Source organism: Grampus griseus, assembly GCF_964374135.1.
Source record: "Grampus griseus genome assembly, chromosome: 11".
NCBI lineage: Eukaryota > Metazoa > Chordata > Mammalia > Artiodactyla > Delphinidae > Grampus > Grampus griseus.
Genome location: NC_139005.1, coordinates 68,485,378 through 68,505,857, shown reverse-complemented (window position 1 = coordinate 68,505,857; position 20,480 = coordinate 68,485,378).

The following is a 20,480-nucleotide window of genomic DNA, read 5'->3' as shown; positions in this document are numbered from 1 at the left end:
TGAATAATTTTAAAGGACTGGCCAATCTTGTTTAATCTATTTCACAGCTATTTTTTTTTTCTGGAGTATTTTAAAGCAAATCTCAGACAGCGTATAATTTTAATTTGGTCCTTTTAAAATAAACAGAGGTTACATAGAGGCAGAGACGAATCCACAGTGCCTCTTACTATTTACCCTCAAACAGTATTAAACACATTTAGGTTCTATCCCCATAGGTTTCATCCCTTAGTCCTAATTAAAATGACTCCTTTTCTTTTCTAAAACTCTTAGCTGTTCTGAATGTCCCCAGAGGGTTTTGCTTACAATGGGTGACTTGCAAAGGGGAGAGGGATTCCAGCCATTTTTATTACTTCTTCTTGGGCAGAAACAATGAGTAGTGATAAAAGGCAATCGTAATTCTATCACTTCATTGAGATGGATTCAATGAACATGTGGTCCCTCTCTATTCTCTAAGAACAACATTAGAATAGCAAGGAATCATTACATGTTGCTTGTATTATGGTTAATTTATCTCCCCTCTTCCCGCCCCCCCCCTGAAGTTCACACAGATATTAAACTCAATTGTTAATAATCAGACGTTCCTAATCTCACCTCTACCCTGTGAGAATAAGAGAAAAATGTCTTTTTATGATGAGTATTAGGGAAACTTTCATGCTATTATAAACTATTTAACCAAGAGATTTTCAGAAGAATCCCATTTCCCATGGCCAGACTCCTGGAAGCTAGTCGTGCTCCCCTACGTCAAACCCTGTTGCTTTCTCCATCTCCTGAGAGATTCTCCTCTTTAGGGTCCATTCCCTCCAGCCCCCTCTTAGAAAACTCCACTCAAAACTGTAGATTCCAGTCTTATTCTAGAATCAGTTCTTCCCCTCCACTAGTGCAATCTGGGGGACTCAATAAAAGAACCTGAGTAAATATCATGGGTCTGTTTTTCTGTTTAAAACAACCTATGAATAGCAAGTGTAGAAGAAGAGGCTTTAACAGAACTGTTGTGGGTGAGACATGGGAATTTAGGTATAGCTCACAGGTCTGGGTCAGATTTTGGTACTCCAATTTTCAGTATCCTCTGAGGACTCTCTACTAGGATGGACTGGAGATGGGTAGTTGTTAGTGGAAATTTTGTGTAAAATGTTTACATGCACATATACCTTGACAAATAATAATTCAGAGGGAGTGTGGTCCAGATTCACATTAAACACACTTTATTCTCTCTAGGCTACTTCGCCTATCCTGTAGATACCAAAGTGTTATCAGTCACGCCTACGATCCTCTTCCCAATTCCAAAACCATATTCAGAGGGCTATGGGCCAATGAAAAATAGTGCTAATTGCCGTGCATTTTCCAAGCATCTGTCTTTTGTGGGTATCTGCTTCCACAAAAAGTCCTTTTGGAAGAAAAAAATATGTTTACTTACCTTAGATTAGACAGAAGCAAATGGATGTCAGTGAACGGGGTAAAAGAAGGAGTTATTATCCTTCTGTCCATCAGAATCAATTCTCTGGTGGGTCAAGAATGAGGGAAGGGAGAAGCATGGTGTCTCAGTTACATATTCACTGCTTGATCCTCATTTCCCCATCTTGTTGTGGACCAAAGGAGACTTTCTGTTTGAGGGAAATATGAGAGATTTGTTCCCAGTGTTAAAATTAGATGTGTAATGATATGATAAATGCTAATTTCTAAAGATAAAAGTCTTTAATAAATATTAATTTATGCCTTTAAATAATAGTATTCAAGCTTTACTGTGATTAAAATGACTTAGGAAGCTTATTTAAATTACTACTTTCTAGTTCTCAGATATTCTGATTTAATAAGTCTGGGAAGGACTCAGTGATTGACATTATTTTTAATGGATATTTTTGCAGATCTGGATACAAAAGATCTGCATCATTTACTATGAGAAATATGCTACCATCAGGTGTAAATATATGAAGCAAACAGTGTAGTGAATAGATGTCATATTCCACTAACTCAGATGCACAAATTATTTCAAACTTTAACAAATGCTCTTAGCTCCAGCACACTGTGAAACACCTGTGTCGAAACAATCTGGCTCCCTTAGATCCACCACACAGGCTTTCTTTTATTCTCTCCCCTTGCAAAGACACTTTCTCTGCTTTCTTTCTCCTCAAGCCCTCAATCTCTATACCCTCCATGAACTAAAATTTCTGTGTGAAAGAAGGGTAGGATAGCAGGGCTGCAAGGAACTTTTGCTTTGCTTTTGAGCCCAAAGTCATGACTTAATAAAAAGAAATTAACAAGAATGAAAATGCACAAATTATCAACACAATATATTATCATGCTACTGAGTAAATCTACTGGTATTGATATCTTTGATCATTATAACAATATTCATTCCACTTATAATTCCCATTTGGTATATTTTTGAAATATTATTTTTTCTAATTTTGAAAGTAATTTATATACAGTATATAAACTTGGAAAATACTGAAAAATTATAAAAGTAAATAAAATCACCCATAATACCACAAACCAGAAAATAATCTGGAAAAGTTTTTAATAAACTTTTTCTCAACAACCCTAAAATCTCTACAGCAATCACTTTATTCCTTTATTTACAACCCTAAAATCTCTACAGCAATCACTTTATTCCTTTATTTACAACCCTAAAATCTCTACAGCAATCACTTTATTCCTTTATTTACAACCCTAATATCTCTACAGCAATCACTTTATTCCTTTATTTCCCAAGGAATCGCATAGGAAAGACCAGTAAGAATGAACATGACATAATGGAGTGTGGAATATAATAATAGCCGAGACATTTACTTGAGGTTTTCTTCTTGCCTGAAATGATCCTGTTTACCACAGGACATTGGTATGGATGCCCAGTTGCACTTAGTGGTCAATATGGTTGATCTCTGAGACAATAAAATGCTTAAAGCAAGTTAGATTTAATAGTTTATAGAAAAAAGTGTGATTTATCTAAATCTCCGACTAGTAACAGCACTTAAATACAATACTGGTATACTTTTAGCCAATCCTTACCTATTACCTGTTTTTGTTTTTGTTGTTGATTGGTTTGTTTATAGTTTCCTTAACATGGTCCTTTATATTTGTATCTGTTGGCATTGATCTTAAATCCTTGTATCTAGACTAGCCCCATCCAAGTCTGTTGAGGTCTTTAAAATTTTTTTCACTTCTAGAACTCTCTCCACTGAGTCAGAATCTCCAGGGATTAACCTCTGAATTCTTTATTTTTATTAAATAACACGAGTAACTCTAGTGTGTGGCCAAGTTTGGGAATGATTGAAATAGGACAAAAAGATGAGGGTGTCCCTAAAAAGTTGTTTTCCTTTAAAAATAGTTTTCAAAATATTTGAACTTCTTTCCAGAATTTTGTTCCCCAGATGACAGCCTTTTGATTGTAATTGACTCAAACTGATATATTTTTACTCTTGCAGTGGCTCCATTTTGAGGAAAGATTTGATATTACTGTTTAGATTTGCTGAAAATAAGTCATCTTTAATTAGTCTCTTATCTCTCCAATTTCCAGGCAACTCAAGAAAACAGATATAACCCATATTTTTCTTTTACCAAGATAATTCAGTAAAAGTTTTTTTTTTGCCTGAATTATCCAAACTACCTTAATAGCATATTGAAAACTGCATATTTTTTCTAATTTATGCTATCATGACTGTGTCTTAGACGTTCTGATGGTTTTAGTTAAAATAAGGGTAATTTAATTTAACTATAATGAACAATTTCTGTAGTATTAAAAATGGAATAGTGGCATTTCCTTTTGAATCCTCAGTACGCCAATAGATCATATTACAGATATCATGCCTTCTCTCATCCTTCCATGCCTTCTATACCACTGGATCTTTAGAAGATGTGGAAAGAACCAGAGAAGGGAGTTATTTCAGAAATGTGTACATTTAGATGGAAGATTTGTTAATAAATGGTTTTCTGAGAAGCAATCAAACTTCTGTCCTTCTGAATTCACAGAATTACAGTGTAGCTGAAATGAAATATTGTACATGAAATCTATGAATTGTTTTCCAATAACACTTTTTATATGCGGTACATTTTATCTGACAAAGTTTTAAGTCAAGTTTAGATTTAGAAGACACAGGCTAGTTGTTAAAATTTGTGACAGTGTTTTGATGTTCCTTGCAAAGTATTACTTACTTTGCTGTCCTGAACAAATGACTTGTTTTGCTGATTTGTGGCTCAATTAATGATCTTTCATCATTAGAGGTGACCCTACCAAAGGCTGATATTCTTTAGTGTACCATACAGAATTGGACTAAATATCACTTAACAAATCAGCTTTGCCCTTTTCCAAATGAAGTTTTTCCCATGTCATAAAGCGTGGACCCTTAATGATGGAAACACATCTAGCTTCAAAATTAGATATTAAATAGACTACCCGGTTTTTCAACTGACTGCCAGTGCAGAAAAAAAGATATGAGTCATTGGGAATGGCTTCAATTCATTGTCAACAACAGCTGATATTGCAGGTTCCTATTTCTGCAATATATTCACTTTCAGATGTGATGTTCAAATAGAATTATAAATCTTCTTTGCCATGAACCTAAAGAGAAAAATATCCTTTGATGTATTTATTTGTTCCTTGGTGGTGGTTTTGGAGTTCATGAGATATTACTCTTACAGCTGTGGAAATTATGTGGGCATAATTATATATGGTTTTGAAGTTTATTATTTCTGTTGGATATGTTATTGCATTTAACACATATATGTATACACATATATATGAAGAAGGGACCTTAAATACTTTTGATTTATTTTTTAATTAAAAATATTTTATTTCATCTATAGGCTATTATTTACTCTTAAAAACTTACATAAAGAAATTCTGAGCCCATAGCTTTAATACTCATGTCCACTTATTAAAAGCAAAGAGAGAGAGAAAAAAACAAACTGAAAAAGAAAACATATTGTTTACCAGACCCTGAAAATGTACCCCATAAATTTTTCGTATGAATGTGATCATTTTCTAATTTCACACATTCAGAAGAGCCTACTCATACTTTCAAGCTGAGAGAAAAGAAATTTTCAATTTCAAGAATACTTCTGAAAAACTTTATAAAAAATGTTTAACCAATGAATTAACGAATACTTATATTATTATGATATCAAATTACATATAATTAGCATCATGGATTTCTGGCCACATACACTATTTTACAAATTGTTTCCAGGTTATAAAAATACTGTGAGCAGAACAGATTTACACAGGAAGTCCCATGAAGAGTTCCTCTTGGGGGGAAGATTATTCTATTTCGTTGGGCTATGCTTACTTCCCTCTAAGAAACAGGTCTGAAGTACTTGGGCATATCTACACAGACTAGGTATAAAAGAATAGAGAATTAAGGCAACGATGTGGAGATGTGTATCTCAAACTTGGATGTGCATACATATCTCTTGAGTTTGTTAAAACACAGATTCTGATTCCACAGTTCTCTGATGAGGTCTGAGATTGTACATTTGTAACAAGCTCCCAGATAACACTCACATTGCTCAGACTACACACCAAGTACATGTAGAGCACTGGATTCTATGCCTGACTGCCCATCAAAGTTACCTCGGGGAGATTCTACACCAAAAGAGAGGCCTGTGCCATAACACAGATCTGAATCTGGATCACCCAGTGGGCCCCTGACATGTGTGCAGTTAATAAGCTGCACCGCTGATTCTGAGTCTCAGCTAAGGTGGCAAACCACGGGCTTAGACTAATGTTTCTCTCTGCCGAGAGTGCACACAGGTATAGGTGTGTGTTGGGGAGGCATGTGGACGGGGTTTAGGGGTGGAAGTTTTTTACGGATAAGAAAGAAGAGGAGAGTTTTATTCTGAGCAGGTGAACCTCCTCCTCTCAAAGTTTCTTTCCTCCCAAACAGAGAAGTACCGATTGGTGACGTAAAAATCTGACACATTGTCACAGCCTCATTATTCAGAACTAAACCCAGAGACCTCTGCAGTCATTTCTCAATTCTCTTCCCCTCCCCAACTCTGCTCTGGTCATAACTGGCTTCCTTGTTGTTTCTGAAAATCCCTAAGCAAACCACCCCCAAATTTTGCACTAAATGTTTCTTCAGCCTGGAATAATTTTACCCCCAATATCCCTTAGCAGATCTCTTACTTTTTCAAGTATTTGATCAAATATTGTCTCCTCAATAAGCCTTCTGATCACCCCATTCAAATGACAACTTGCCACTAGCTCTTCTGCTCTTCCTTTTTTGCATCACTTTTTCTATAGCACATTTCACATTCTATCACATTATTTATTATGTTTACTAATCAATTTCTGTTCTCACTCCTCTTTACCATCACTAGAAGGTAGTGATGTAGGGGATCTTTGTTCACAGATATTGCCAAACTGATAGGAAATTCCTATACCATAGCATGTGTTTGATAAATGAATGAAAACATATAAACTCAGATGTCACTTCAGAGAGGTCTTCTGTAACTGCCCCTGTAAAAGAAGTACCCACCTTCAAATGTCCTATCTTCATCCCTCTTTATTACAGTAGCCTATTACACTAGCTTATTATATATTCCTTAGGCTCTCTCTCTCCCCTTCTCTCTCTCTCCACATGTATACACATACATTATTTTTATTTGTTTTTGAGTTTATTATTAGAACATAAATTTTTTAAGGACAGTGGTATTATTTCAGAGGTATGTACTAAGCAAACATAACACCTCCTAGCACAGAGTAGATGGGTAATAAATATTTGTTGACTCTTTTTAAAAAGGGGGGAGTATAAAGATATGTTAGCTTCTCTGCATTGCTATAATGTAATGAATAATTGCTGTTTTACATTTCTCCGGATAGAGAAACATTGTCTGGTGTTCATGGCTGATTTAATGCTCTATTATTCAAGCAAGCAAGGGCAAACAAATCAGTTAGACATTTATTCCCAACATTTATGCTATGACCAAGCAAAGTTTAGATTATGATTGTGTCCAGCTGGTTTGCTTGCCAAAAAGCACCCAGGTACTCAGAGTCTCCCTTCCCCCATCCCATCTCATTTTCTTGGCTCCAAAAGGTGCATGCCCAGAGTTCTACTAATGAGGAATTGGCACTGCCAAAAGTCTGGTTCAGTCCAAGGAAAATTCACACAGCTGGCTAAAGTCATCACATGGTGGGATGCTGTTTTTCTACTTAAATACACTTGTGGTCTCTCAAGAACTCACTATTTCATCATTGTTTACTTTTGGTCCAACAGGGTGTACAGTTTCCATTATACAGCACTTCAGCAACCCCGTAGCTGCAGAGGTTGCCCACACTGACAGGGCATATATGAGGCATTGATCCCTAGACTGGCTAAACAGAATTGAAGCTGGTGCCTGTGTGTTCTTCCCTGACCTAGGCCATCCAGTTGTGATTTATTTACGTAGTTTGTGGCACAGGAGACCACACTCAAAAGATGAAAAGATGGTTGTGCATTTGTTGTTCTTGATGTAATTGCAAACACAAGTAGGTATAGGAAAGAAGAAAAGACTCCACTCTCAGCTTCAAAATTCGATAGTCTTATTTTCTAAAATTACAAGAATGGTTAAAATCAAAGTAATCAATTCAGAATCGACAAGATAGAAGCTAAATGCAGATCATTTTGGGTCTCTGGCTACACCTCTTGCCTAACAATTAGTAGTCACTTTATTCATTTATTAATTCACTCAAGAAGTTTTACTTAATCCTATAATGTACACAATATTGTGCAAAGCACTTAGGGACAAACCTCAACAATTCTAATTATGCAAAATATGGGAAAAAAAACAGAAAAAAGGATCATGGATGTAGTGAGTGTAACAAGTTTATATCCAATTCGACAAATATTTCTTAAGGTACTCATTTTGTGTTCCAAATATAACACCTGTACATACGCACAGTTGGTTTGACCAATTATTAGTTCCATACTATACACACATACATTTGAAAGCTATAAACAGTTTGGGTTTAGAAAAATCCTAGAGTATAACGAAGAGGCAACACTTTAAAAGCACACTCTCTTTGCAAAGGAATAGTAAATAATGAAAAAAGAGATTGGAATCAATTAAAAAATGTGTTGGGAATATATCTTTCACAGAGTGTGTTAAGATCTCATGGTGGTTGTGGTGGTAGGGGTGGGATTACAAAGATAAATGATCATCTCACCTTCAAGGGGTTTATAATCCTTATGAATTATAAGAACCACCTCCAAGGTCTCAGTTCACTCACTCTAGCACTCTCTGTCAAAGGCAGGTATGGGAATTGTACCCCACCAGAAATGCACTGCTGCACACTCAGAAACTCATTTTAGGCCGATGTGCGTTCTCAGATATTGTGGAATATGTACTCAGTGGTAGACAGAGAGCGGCAGAGCAAAATCTTCTGGGCTGCCTGACTTCCCAGGTGTGCAGTTAGCAGGTGAGATATGGTGGTTTGGAAGAATAGTTCCCTCCTGTTGTCCGCCTGGAAGAGGCAGATCAAATGTCTTATGACCTGGATCATTTGGATAGCAGGTCAGAGACAACCTGCCCCTAAATTAAAAATAAACATTAATAAATGCAAGCCCTATTTTCCCTTCTCTTCACCAACAGCGGGACTCCACTTCTCTCCTTTCTTTTCTGGAACATAATTCGGGAAGCTGTGCTGGAGTTCCGCCCCACATTCTTTGTGTTCCTCCCTAGGTCTTTTTCTGTCAAATTATACCTTCATGGTCCATTAAACAATCATCTAAAAATTAGTTCCCAGAGAACAGGAAGGCGTGAGTTCTTCAAACACTTTCCCATCACTAAGAAATATTTTCACTATATCTTGGATGGTGATGGTGTTGGTAGGGTACTTCTCCCTGAGTAAAATTAATCTTAATACTGGCTACTTTAAAAATCACATTAACTCCTGAGAGTTGGGCAGGAGTTGGAATGTTGTGGAGTGGGTTTTTGGGTGTCACTATCATTTTGCACTGCTATCATTCAGAGCTCTCACATCAGAGCGCTAGAAATCCTGGAATGTGGGAGAGAGTCCCACATAAAAAATAATTTTCCTGTGTCCTAATGACTTTTAAATATTTCCATAGCCAATCTTGCAGGTGGAAAAACTCACTTATAATTATTTGAGACTAGAACCTCCTTTCATTTTATATATAAACACAAAGGATATTTTTGCATAATTTTAATGGACACTGAATTTTGTAGGAATGTAACTATTGAATAGATCTGGTAGAGAATGCATAAAAATGGAACAGGTAACAATAAATTATGACAAAATACAATATGAGGTATCATAAAGAAGGAACAGAGGGCTGCTGAGAGCACAGAAGGAGAACCAGGCCTTGAAGGATAAGTAGGATTAACCTGTAGGGCTGGGGAGAAATGCGGGAAGAGTGAGGAAGGGTCACACATAAGATCAAGCATGGGAAGTATTTAGAAAAAAGTAAATGGTTCCAATTTGGGGACTAAATGATCTTGGTAGATAAATGCTCAATTTCTTGATGAACACAGATCACAGACAGGAATGACATTTGGGGCTTCTCATGTAGAATGGGAATGAATGCAGGGAAAGATTGAGAAGGTACTGGAAACAAATTAGACCAATGCCAACAGGGCTATAAAATAAGTGGAAAGTTAGCAAATTACTAGTTAGGTTCTTTTAAATTAAGAATATTTGTGTATTTTGCAACATAGAAATAATGAAACATTTCCTTCCCTTTCTCTTTACCCTGTTGAGATTCTCATGGCTGTTGCTTCTAAGATCTCCAAGAACCCAGGGGAAAACATTCTCTCACAATGTTGGGCTTCTGCTTCAGTGGACTCTCTTCATCTTAGACCTTAACCTGAAACCCAGTAAACCCTACCTTCAAGAAAGCCTAGCTGGAGAGTTGCCTTCTACTCTTTTTCGAAAATTTAGACTTTCTCCCCAGTGAGTTTCAGGCTTTCTTCCCAGTTTATTGTGAAGCCAGGAAATGTACTTTGTTCTTTTTTTGTTTTGCCAGGTACATGATAGGCTCACAAATTATTCTGTTAAATGAAGAGATGAAAAGTTTATAAATAACCACACAAAGAGAACCCAAAATAGTCACCAAATTAACACACACACACAAAAATGGAACTAACATTTCAGAAAGTGTTATATACGTCTAGAGAAAAGCCTAATACTGTCATAGTTACTGTCATCAGGCAGTCTCTGGGTGAGTCATTCAGGAGTCTAGATCCTGGACAAATGGCTTTCAAAGGTTGAGGATGAGAGGGTGACAGACAAAATTTGCCTCTCCTCTCAATTTCACCCGTGTCCTGAATTCTAATTTTGTAGCTTCATATAGCTTTAAGGCAGATCTATTTTGAGAAAAAAAAAAAAATCCTCTGTGGTTGCAGATATCTCTCCACATGCCTCATCTCTTACTCTTGGCTTCAAAGATCACATACTGATAACGAGACTAGAAAAGGCTGATAAGTAAACACTCAATGGTTAGTAATATTCATAGTTTTCAATTTTGAGTTCCACTTCCTTGTGTATTATGTACAAATAACTATAATAGTAATAACATAGGAAGCACTATTATAAGCACTTTTTATATACTAACTTTACAATAAACCTGAAAGGTAACATCACGATCCCCATAGTACAGATATAAAGCTGCAACGTAAGGAAACTAAATAATGTGACAAAACATCTGAAGACAGGATTTGAACAAAACATCTGTCCCCAGAGCTCAGCCTCTTTAGCAACATAGGGTACTATATAAGATATACTACATATGCAATAATATCTGTTACTAATTTAAATGTAAATATTTTTATTATTATTTCTTAGAATAGTGATAACTTACTTCAGTTATTATAAAAACAGAAATATTTAGAGTAAATATAACTTTCATTTTTATCTTTGAAAGTTTCTCCCTTACCACCTTTCTTTGCTACATTGCTCTTATCTAAAAATCATACTGAAAAATGAAGCTAAATCATTTATTACATAGTTTATCTACTCTAGATAATGGAATCTAAGGCAGGCCCATGAATCAAATGTAGACAGTAGTAACTAGGAGATATTAGGAGCACATATAAATGCCAATAATTTTTTTTTTTTTTTTTTTTTGGTGAGAACCAAGACCTCTCTAAGATTCTTTCAAAATGGAACACATTTCATTTTATTGTTTTTATTATTTGACTATTCATTTCTGCAAGTTCAAGATAAAAAATTTCATTCAATTCTCTTAGGACTGGGAATGAAAACTTTAACATCACAGGCTAAAAAAATTATAACTCCATTCCAAATATATATGAATCACAAGTTCTCATAGAAAATGAAAAAAAAGTGTGTGTTTTTTATTTAAGTTTTATACATGAGACTAGGGAAATATGTTATAATAAGGATGAACTTTGGAAAGCAACAAATGTCAAATGGTATTCTTTCATCTGTCTAGTGAGAAATATCTTTACACTGTCAAATACCAATCTGTGCTTTTTGGAAGTGGTATACTTCAAGCCCCATCTATTTCAACTTCTTTTAGACCCTTTACCTTTGATTTGATTTTATGAGTCTATTTACACTTATATTCTAACTAAATTCTATCTTAATTATTTTTTCCAATTTTAACTACAGTCATCTGTCTACTAAGCACTTATGTCAACTGGACTTAACATTTAAGTGCCCTACGATGGATTTCAGTTTGTTATAAACATGTTTCATAATTTTCTTTCCCTCTTGTAACTTGGATTTCATTTCATTCTGGAAAAGCTGGTTCTAATTTGGATTTCATTGTTTTTACCTTTTAAACTTTTTAATCTCATAACTTCCTATTTTCTATTTCTAATTCTTTCCAAATGCCAGTCTCAATCTTTTTTTTTTAATAATGCCATTTGTGTTTTTCTTTCTTATGGTTGTGCTCTGTTTCTCTGTCTATCATTCTTTTAACTTTTTTCATTTTTAATAACTCTTCTTTGTACAGGTCTGCACAGGTAAGTACTCAAAAATATTGACTGCTTGATGGAATTATGGCAATAACTAATCCAAAACACCTTTTATATAGTATGTTAAAAACATTCAGACACTTATTTAGATAATTTGGATTATTTTTGGTAAATTCATAGAGACATGATTGATAGATTCACATTTATTCCAGTGTTTTCATACAATGTATTAAAATCAATAATGGTGGGGGAATTGGGGAGATGTTAAAGAGTATAATCTTGCCTCTGGAAGATGAATAAGTTCTGAAGATCTAATGCATAGCATAGTGACTATAGTCAACAGTACTGTATTATATACTTCAAAATTGCTAAGAGGCTAGATCTTAAAATCTATAGTGGCAGATTAGCTGGCTTTTGTGTTTTTTATTGATTTCACTGTAACAATATTCTACAATTTTCATATTTTCCTATTACATTTACAGAGAGTTACACATTTATATATAAAGGGCTTGAAGGTATCATTTTATATTTAGGAGTATTAGAGGAATAAAAAATTATTTTATTCAGAATTTTCTGATAAATTTGGTGTCTTGTTTTAAGGCATTGGCCTTAAAGTGGTTATCTCTCAGTAACATAAAAGCTAACATAAAAGCTATTTATTAGGCATATGAAATGTTTCTATTTCCCAAAAAGAAAAGACAAAGGAATAGTTCTGTTCTGGGATTTTTTATGCATTTGGCAAAAACTTATCAAACAAAAAGAGAAAGCTTAATATTATCTTTGTTTTTTTTCTAAATAACTTTTATCTTTTCACTACTAGTTCAAACTTTATTAACCCAGTATTTTCCATTAGTTTTATAAAGATGGAGTAAAATTATCACCAATACTATTGAAAAATCACAATGTACCACAATGTGTTTTATTGGTGGAAGAAATTAATTACATATAATTGTAAGTAAAGAATGAATGTAGGAGTTCTACTTCAGCTATGGTTGTGTAGCACTTGTTGGACCAACCATACCATAGATAATAACTGCAAACTCTGGAAGCTATGTATAAAACAACTACCTGAAGCCTGGAGAGTAGACAGAAGTAGGTAGATTCTGAAGATGAGGTGACATTTGGAAGGAGAGAATGACACTAGGTGAATATCCTATTTTTACAGCTTTTACCAGAAGGGCAGGTCCCAGACAACACCTTGTGGGTCAGCTAAAACTTCAATGGAAAACCTTGTTTCTTGCTGTCATGAAGAACAGGACAGGGTTCAGGGCCAAACTTCCTGGAAAGCTAGAAGTTAAATCCTAAGAGGAGGAAAGTCAGAGAGAGGAACCTATGTTCTATGTATAAACTCTGCCTATATCTTGGTTGACTCCTGAATATGTATGTGTGGAAAAGACTCCAAGCAGCCCAGAAAACGCTAAATGAACTGATCTGAGGTTTAAGCTATCTTCCACTAAAGGGGAAACAAGAACTTGCAGTTTGAAGTGTAAATTTAGTCTTGGTTAAAAAAAAAAAAAAGTTTGGAGGAATATAATAGTTAGAACTTCTACAACATTTCATTCATAATGTTCAAGACACAGTCTGAGGGCTTCCCTGGTGGCGCAGTGGTTGTGAGTCCGCCTGCCGATGCAGGGGACACGGGTTCGTGCCCCGGTCGGGGAAGATCCCACATGCCGCAGAGCGGCTGGGTCCGTGAGCCATGGCCACTGAGCCTGCGCGTCCGGAGCCTGTGCTCCGCAATGGGAGAGGCCACAACAGTGAGAGGCCCGCGTACCACAAAAAAAAAAAAAAAGAAAAACCCACACACATATTTACCCATAAACCAGAAATTCCAAGCCTAGGTATTTATCCAATAGAATTAAAAACATGTCCACAAAAAATACCTATAAAAATATTCATATCGGTTATATTCATAACAGCCCAAACTTTCTGGAAATATCCCAAGTGTCCAGCAGTAACAGAACTGATAAACAAATTGTGATATATTCATAAAATGAAATACTACTCAGCAATAAAAAGAATGAGCTATTCATACATGAATGAATCTCAAACAATATGGATGTGAAAGAAAGATTGTACAGAAGAATAAATACTGTATGACTTCATTTAAAAGAGGTTCTAGAATAGGCAAAAAAAAAATCAAAATAGTATTTGTCTCTGGGGAGTTGGTGCAGTGATTTACTATGAAGAGGCATGAGGGAACTTTCTGGGGTGATGGTAATATTCTATATCTTTACTAGGTTGCACAGGTGTATGCATTTGTGAGAACTCATTAAATGGTACACAAATATTTATGCATTTAATTGTTTGTAAGTTTTATCTCAAAAGAAACAAAGCTTAAACTGTAGGTAATTATATATATCTTGAAGTCTTTATAGGGAAGTGTACTGATGTCTGCAAATAATCTTGTAGTACACCAAAAGTAATATAGGTTGATGGATGAATAGAGGGATGAATTAATGAACAGATATATGATAAAGCAAACATAACAAAGTATTAATTGTATCACCTATGAACTAGGTCTTTACTGAAAAAAACTTTCAAGTTTTTTCCATGTTGGAAAGTTTTTATTATAATATCTTAGAAAAAATAAATATAGGGTATAAATTTTCTTTTAGTTATTTATTCATTTTTAACATACTTCAGCCTAAGGCATACACTAACTTGATTTTTCTTATTGGTGATAAAACAAGACAACTGTAAACTACTGACATTTTCATCAGTAAACATTTAATTGCTAAAGTACTTAAGTACATTTAAGTACAACTGAAGTGGCAAGTGAGTCCTTGGTCTATTAATACCAAGGAAGCCCAGTATAAAAACATGTCAGCACTTTGAAAAGAAAATTCTGAATAATTGTTAGGAAACTTTTAATGAAATGCTGCATCATTGATGTTGGTAATAGCACAGAGGCTGACATTGTGTGGAAAAAATAGGTATCAATCTATCAGAGTTGAAAAAGAATTCTGAGAAGTCAGACTCAAGAAGTTTCAGGAAAGTATGATAAAGTCTCTCAGGAATTATAAAATGAGAACTCTAATTGCTAAAGTTATTATGTTCTTTCTTAATGGTATATAGTATGACAGTGCATCTTACATCAGATGACGTTTTTAGATTTAATGAAATATGGTATTTATGAGTTCCTTCTTTGTTCTCAACACCATGCTATAGTAGGTGCTAGAAGTAGACTGATGAATAAAACACAATCCCTGTCATTGAAAAGTGAGAATTTGGGAAAGGAAATATACCAGTTACACAAATATAATCAGTAATATAATTGTGTCATGTGAGTCCACTTTGTAGGAGCATCTAAACTTATGTGGCCTTTTCCGGGAAAATTTCCAAGAAGTGATATATATTTAGTTATGAAGGGTGATTATCAATTCACCTGGTTGAGAAGACAGGTAGACAGGAAAGAGCTGTCTAAAAAAAAATAAGGAGAAAACACCAAAACATAAAGGCATGAAGGTACAGATTGTTTCAAAAGTGATGACATGTTTCATATGTGAGAAGGTGAGAGTTGTGGGATGCAGCAGTGTACCACGAAGGTAAGTTAGATTAACTTTTGTAATATGTTGTATGTCATGGTAAGTATTTCAGTGCTCTAGGCCAGGTGTTCCCAAACTGTGGAGTTGGAGTATCTGCCTCATGGGGAGGAGCTGATAAAAACAAGACTATTCCCTTATTTAGTTCTTACAGTCAAATGATATATTATCTCATTGCCTTTTATTTTTAGGTATAAGCAATAATTTCTTACGAGTAATCAGCTGACTTATTAAGAGTTACTCACACTGCATTCACACAATGAAGTTACAATACTGCTAGAGCTTTTGAGAACAAAAATCCAATATTCTATCATATTTCAAGCTATTATTCTATTTTTGTGAGTTCTGGACATTTTTCTGGACACAGGCTTATATATAAGGAGAGAGTTGTAATTCCTACAAATTGACAAAGGACTGCATATATCTGATATATTAGATATCTCATTTTTACCAACTAGTATTTTTTTCACCCTTTAGGTATTAGCAACCCAATTTTTCTGCAGGAAATGAAATATGTCCCAAGATCAGTCTGTGATGATTTGGTTGCTTTAGCTCAGATTCTAGGTCCAGAATAGATATGCATATTAAACCAAGCCAAGCAGAACATCACATTGTGCTGGTCACATTGATTGGTTCAGGATGGTTTTATAACAATTCAACAGGGACACAGGCTAGGACATCTGTGGAACTATATCTCTTCCTTCTCCCCCCTCCCTCTTTCCTTTCCTCTTTGGAATTTAACCTGGCAGATGTGGACTTAGAGCTGCTGAGAACCATCTTGATACCAAATGAAACCTAAATATAGAAGCCATGGAAAACATAACTGCAAACGGAGAGAGATGGCATTGTCTATGCCCTTGAATCAAGCTGTTCTTGAAGTTATTTATACTCTTGGGCCTGTCAGATCTGTTAACCCATAAATTCTCCTTTGGCCCAATCCAGTTTGGATTCTGTTTTCTGATACTCACTACAGAAATAGTTATAATACAGATGTTTGGTTTTCTGTGTATTTGTAGTATTTTCTTGAGAAATCTTAGTTTCCAATTTCTCCTATGTTAACCTAGGTGTCAAACTGCCTGGTTTAAGTCCAGATTCTGACACTCGTTGTGTAATCTGATCACCAGCTACAAAGTTTCTCTGTGCCTCATTTTCCTTAGTAGTAAATTGGCAATAAAAATGCACCTTACTGATAGTGGTTTTGTGAGGAATAAATGAGATGATAAATGTAAACTGCTTACTAAGGTGTCTTTCACATTTTAAATAAATGTTAGCTATTTTTTACTGCTTAATGATGAAATATTCTTTGCTTTTATTTTCTGTTTTGAATGCTGAGACACATTTGGATCCTTCTGCAGTATATTTTATATCTTTCATATTTATATATTTTTGTGTAAACCATAAATTATTTTTTTAACATCTTTATTGGAGTATAATTGCCTTACATTGTTGTGTTAGTTTCTGCTGTATAACAAAGTGAATCAGCTATATGTATACATATATCCCCATATCCCTTCCCTCTTGCATCTCTCTCTCACCCTCCCTATCCCACCCCTCTAGGTGGTCACAAAGCACCGAGCTGATCTCCCTGTGTTGTGCAGTTGCTTCCCACTAGCTATCTCATAAATTATTCTTTCACTTTTGTTTTAACAGATTCCAAAGGATGAAAACAAATAAATTCCATTTCCATTATTATGACTGTGAGTTTTAGCCACTGCAGATAACATCTGGTAGGTTCTGGATTGCTCTTTGAAAGAGAATGTTCTTAGAGTCAAGGTCAAATGGATTATATTTTCTTACATCCCTCAGTCATTTAAATTATGTCACATTTTAGCTGTGTCCTATTTGGACTATTGTTTTTGTAGACTCCTTTTCTTTGTGAAGTTTCTATTTGTCTGCCTTCTCTCTTCCCATCCGTCCTCTCTCTTCCTTGCTGTCTTCCTTTCCTTTTTTTTCTTTATCTGGAAGATGTAACATGCTATTCTCATCAAACAACTAATATGCTTCTGCTTCCTATCCATTTTATTGTCAAGAAAAAATGTGGGAGACTTTGAAATGGGTAAAAAAGATTCCTGGAAGACCTGTTTAACTCAGCCTGCTGGGTTATCTGTGACTTTGGTTGTTGGTATTTTACTGTTCCAAGGTGTAGGATATTGATAGAAAAGTAAATAATTCATATCCATAGAAATATAAATGAATTCTGTCAAGTGGAACACAATAATTATTGCCCTGTGGACATTCAGTAGTTTTGCATTTTGAAAAAAATCATTTTAGTATTTCTGATTACCTGTATAATAATCTGACTGAAGAATCTGTATTGCCACTCACCATTGCCTATAGCTTCCCCTTGACAAGCAAAAGCAAAGAGAGAGAGGAGAATTAAGAAGGCTGATTGGTCAGTTTGCCTTAAATATTTCAATTAATCAAACAAAAATTTTTGTTTCACATGTATATTGGTTCAAATGAGTCAAAAAGGGAGCCCTCTCCTTTCCCTAACTACTTGATTTACCTATACTTGGTTTTTTTTTAATGCACCCTAGATATTAATGTCAACAACCCAACCTAATAAAAAGCAGGATTCAAAGTAGTTATGCATTCCATAACTGGAATGATCTGGTGGAAAGCAGCTAAAACACTTGTCTGGTAGCAGACTGCTCCCATAGGAAAGTTATAGTGGAAAATCATTCTGTGATATATTCTAAAATGCATACATACTTGCCCCCCATTGATTCAATTTAAGACCAAAATGAAAAGATCCCTAGCTAACTATAACTTGGAAAAAGAAGAGGAAAATTTGGTATCTTGCATGAAATAAACACATAAATGTTTTGGCAGGTAGTTTATCTCAGTATACTGAGGGGTACCGAAACCTTATGTAAAATCTCAAACTTTAAGTTTCTTTGGATTTTTTCTTACTTATTGACTCAAAATATTATGAATAATAAAAAGAACACCTATTTTTCTAAAATAAATGTTTTGGGCACCAGAGGGAGAAAAGAAAACTATATAGCCTAATAATTAATAAAACAAACTTTCTATAGAGAACAACTGGTTTCTAAATCATAGACATACAGGTAATCAAATGAAGACAATTTCTTAGGCTTTTGAAGGTATTTACTTTTGGCATGAAGGTATTTACTTTTGGGGAAACATTCACTAAATTAACCAAGTAACCAAGAGAAAGAAAACAAATTAATTTTCAAATATTCTTGCGAAACAAAGGAAAAAACTAATTAACTATCAACTCTACACCATCCTGGCAAACTGAACTACTATATTGTAAAATTGCTTCTGCTTTACTGACTTAGAATAAATGTTTGTATAATTATATGTAGCTCAAGTTATTGCAAATTAATTCTCCAGGTTCATGCTCAATTTATATGACTGAGTCTTATTTTAAATTGTGCAATAAAATTCTCATTTTATTCCTCATCAAGTTTAAAGATGTTCTAGCTTAGGGCAAAATATAAGAATCACATTGTCAAAAACTGAGCCCATCTGTCACCACTGGAGGTCATCTGGTTTCATTTTTTATTCTGCTGGAATGTGTGGGCAAAAATCTAGGTTTTTAGGACTTGAAATACTTCCATATTTATTTATGGTTGGATCCACATTATAGTTTTTCATTGTTTTTTTTTTTAATTAAAACACAACCCTAACGCTGGTAACAAAAGGGTCTCCTCTTTCTGAAGTACAGACATACATTTTTAATATTTCCAGAAATAGGAGTTAAATTAGAGAGGTTATCAAGAGGAATGTGATACATGGATTTTGTCTTCTTCTTTGATTTTATTTCTTTAAAGAGGGTTTGTCTTTAAGTAAAACAGTCCCCGCTGTCTACTCTATTTATTTTTCTTAAATTCATTTGATAACTTTGGAAGAAATGGTATAGTTTTTAAGATAGGTTTCAGTAAATGGATGGTTATAGTTTTACATATTCATTAATTCATGAATATGTCATAACGAAATTATCCCAAGTCATATATAGTTATCATATGTTGGCATTTCTGTGGTGACTTTTCATGATTTCAGTGATATCATTTAATCTTACAAGTTCAGTAACCTGGCTGGGTCAGCATTTAAAAGGAAGTCTAAGACCCTTATGAAAGGATATTAAATTTACTCCACAAGTCCAAGAGTAAAAGAAATATTACTTTGTACATACCATTAAATCAATTCAGATTGGTCTCAAAGTTGCACTTTTCCTGTGCTGGATGAGAATTTCTTCTCAGTCATTATAGGATCCTTCCTCTTCCAGTTTCACTCAGAAATCAGGAGATCTAGACACTACCCCCCAAATGAGATAATGAGTTGTAAGCTCTTGTTTACTATTTAATGCTGGTATCTTTTTTGTCTAAGTCTGCAGTGTTCCCTTGGTGTCCTGCAGTTTTGTGCTTTCATGTTAGATGTGGGCTATAGAAATCTTTGTCTAATTATTCTATTTTTGGAAACCATTTTTGTCCTTGAAAGCTGTCATTTTTTTCAATCTCATCCTATGTGGTTTGGGTAAAGCTGATTTTAACCTCAAGACCCAGCAGTATGCGTACTACCTTAGCCTGGCCAATCAGCACAGTGCATTCCTCTGGCTACAGTGATTGGTTCATAGATGACATGTGATACATTCAGGGCTAATGAAATGAATGATACCTTACCTCAGGGAGGGGATCCTGGATAAGAGAATCTCATTTTTCCTTTAAAATATGAAGCTCAGATCATGTATAGTTTGGAGCTACTTAAGCTGTCTTAAAACCAAGAGGGGAGAGTCTGCTGGAGAATAGCACTGATGTTAAGGTGAATAGAACTGAAAGGTAGAGGACAGGAAACTGAATCCTGGGGCATCACTTCAACAGCTGATCAAATAACTCCTGAAATTTTCAGCCATGTAAGCCAATAAACTGCTTTTCTTCAAGCTCTTGGATCTGTTTCTCTGTCTTTTTGTAATAGATATAGCATCTCCTTAAGATAGATTATACAGCCGTCTCTTTAAAGACTGAGTCATCTTCCCTGGTGCCGCATGGAGGAGTACTTAGATGCCCCATTACCTGTGGAACTCAGAATACTATC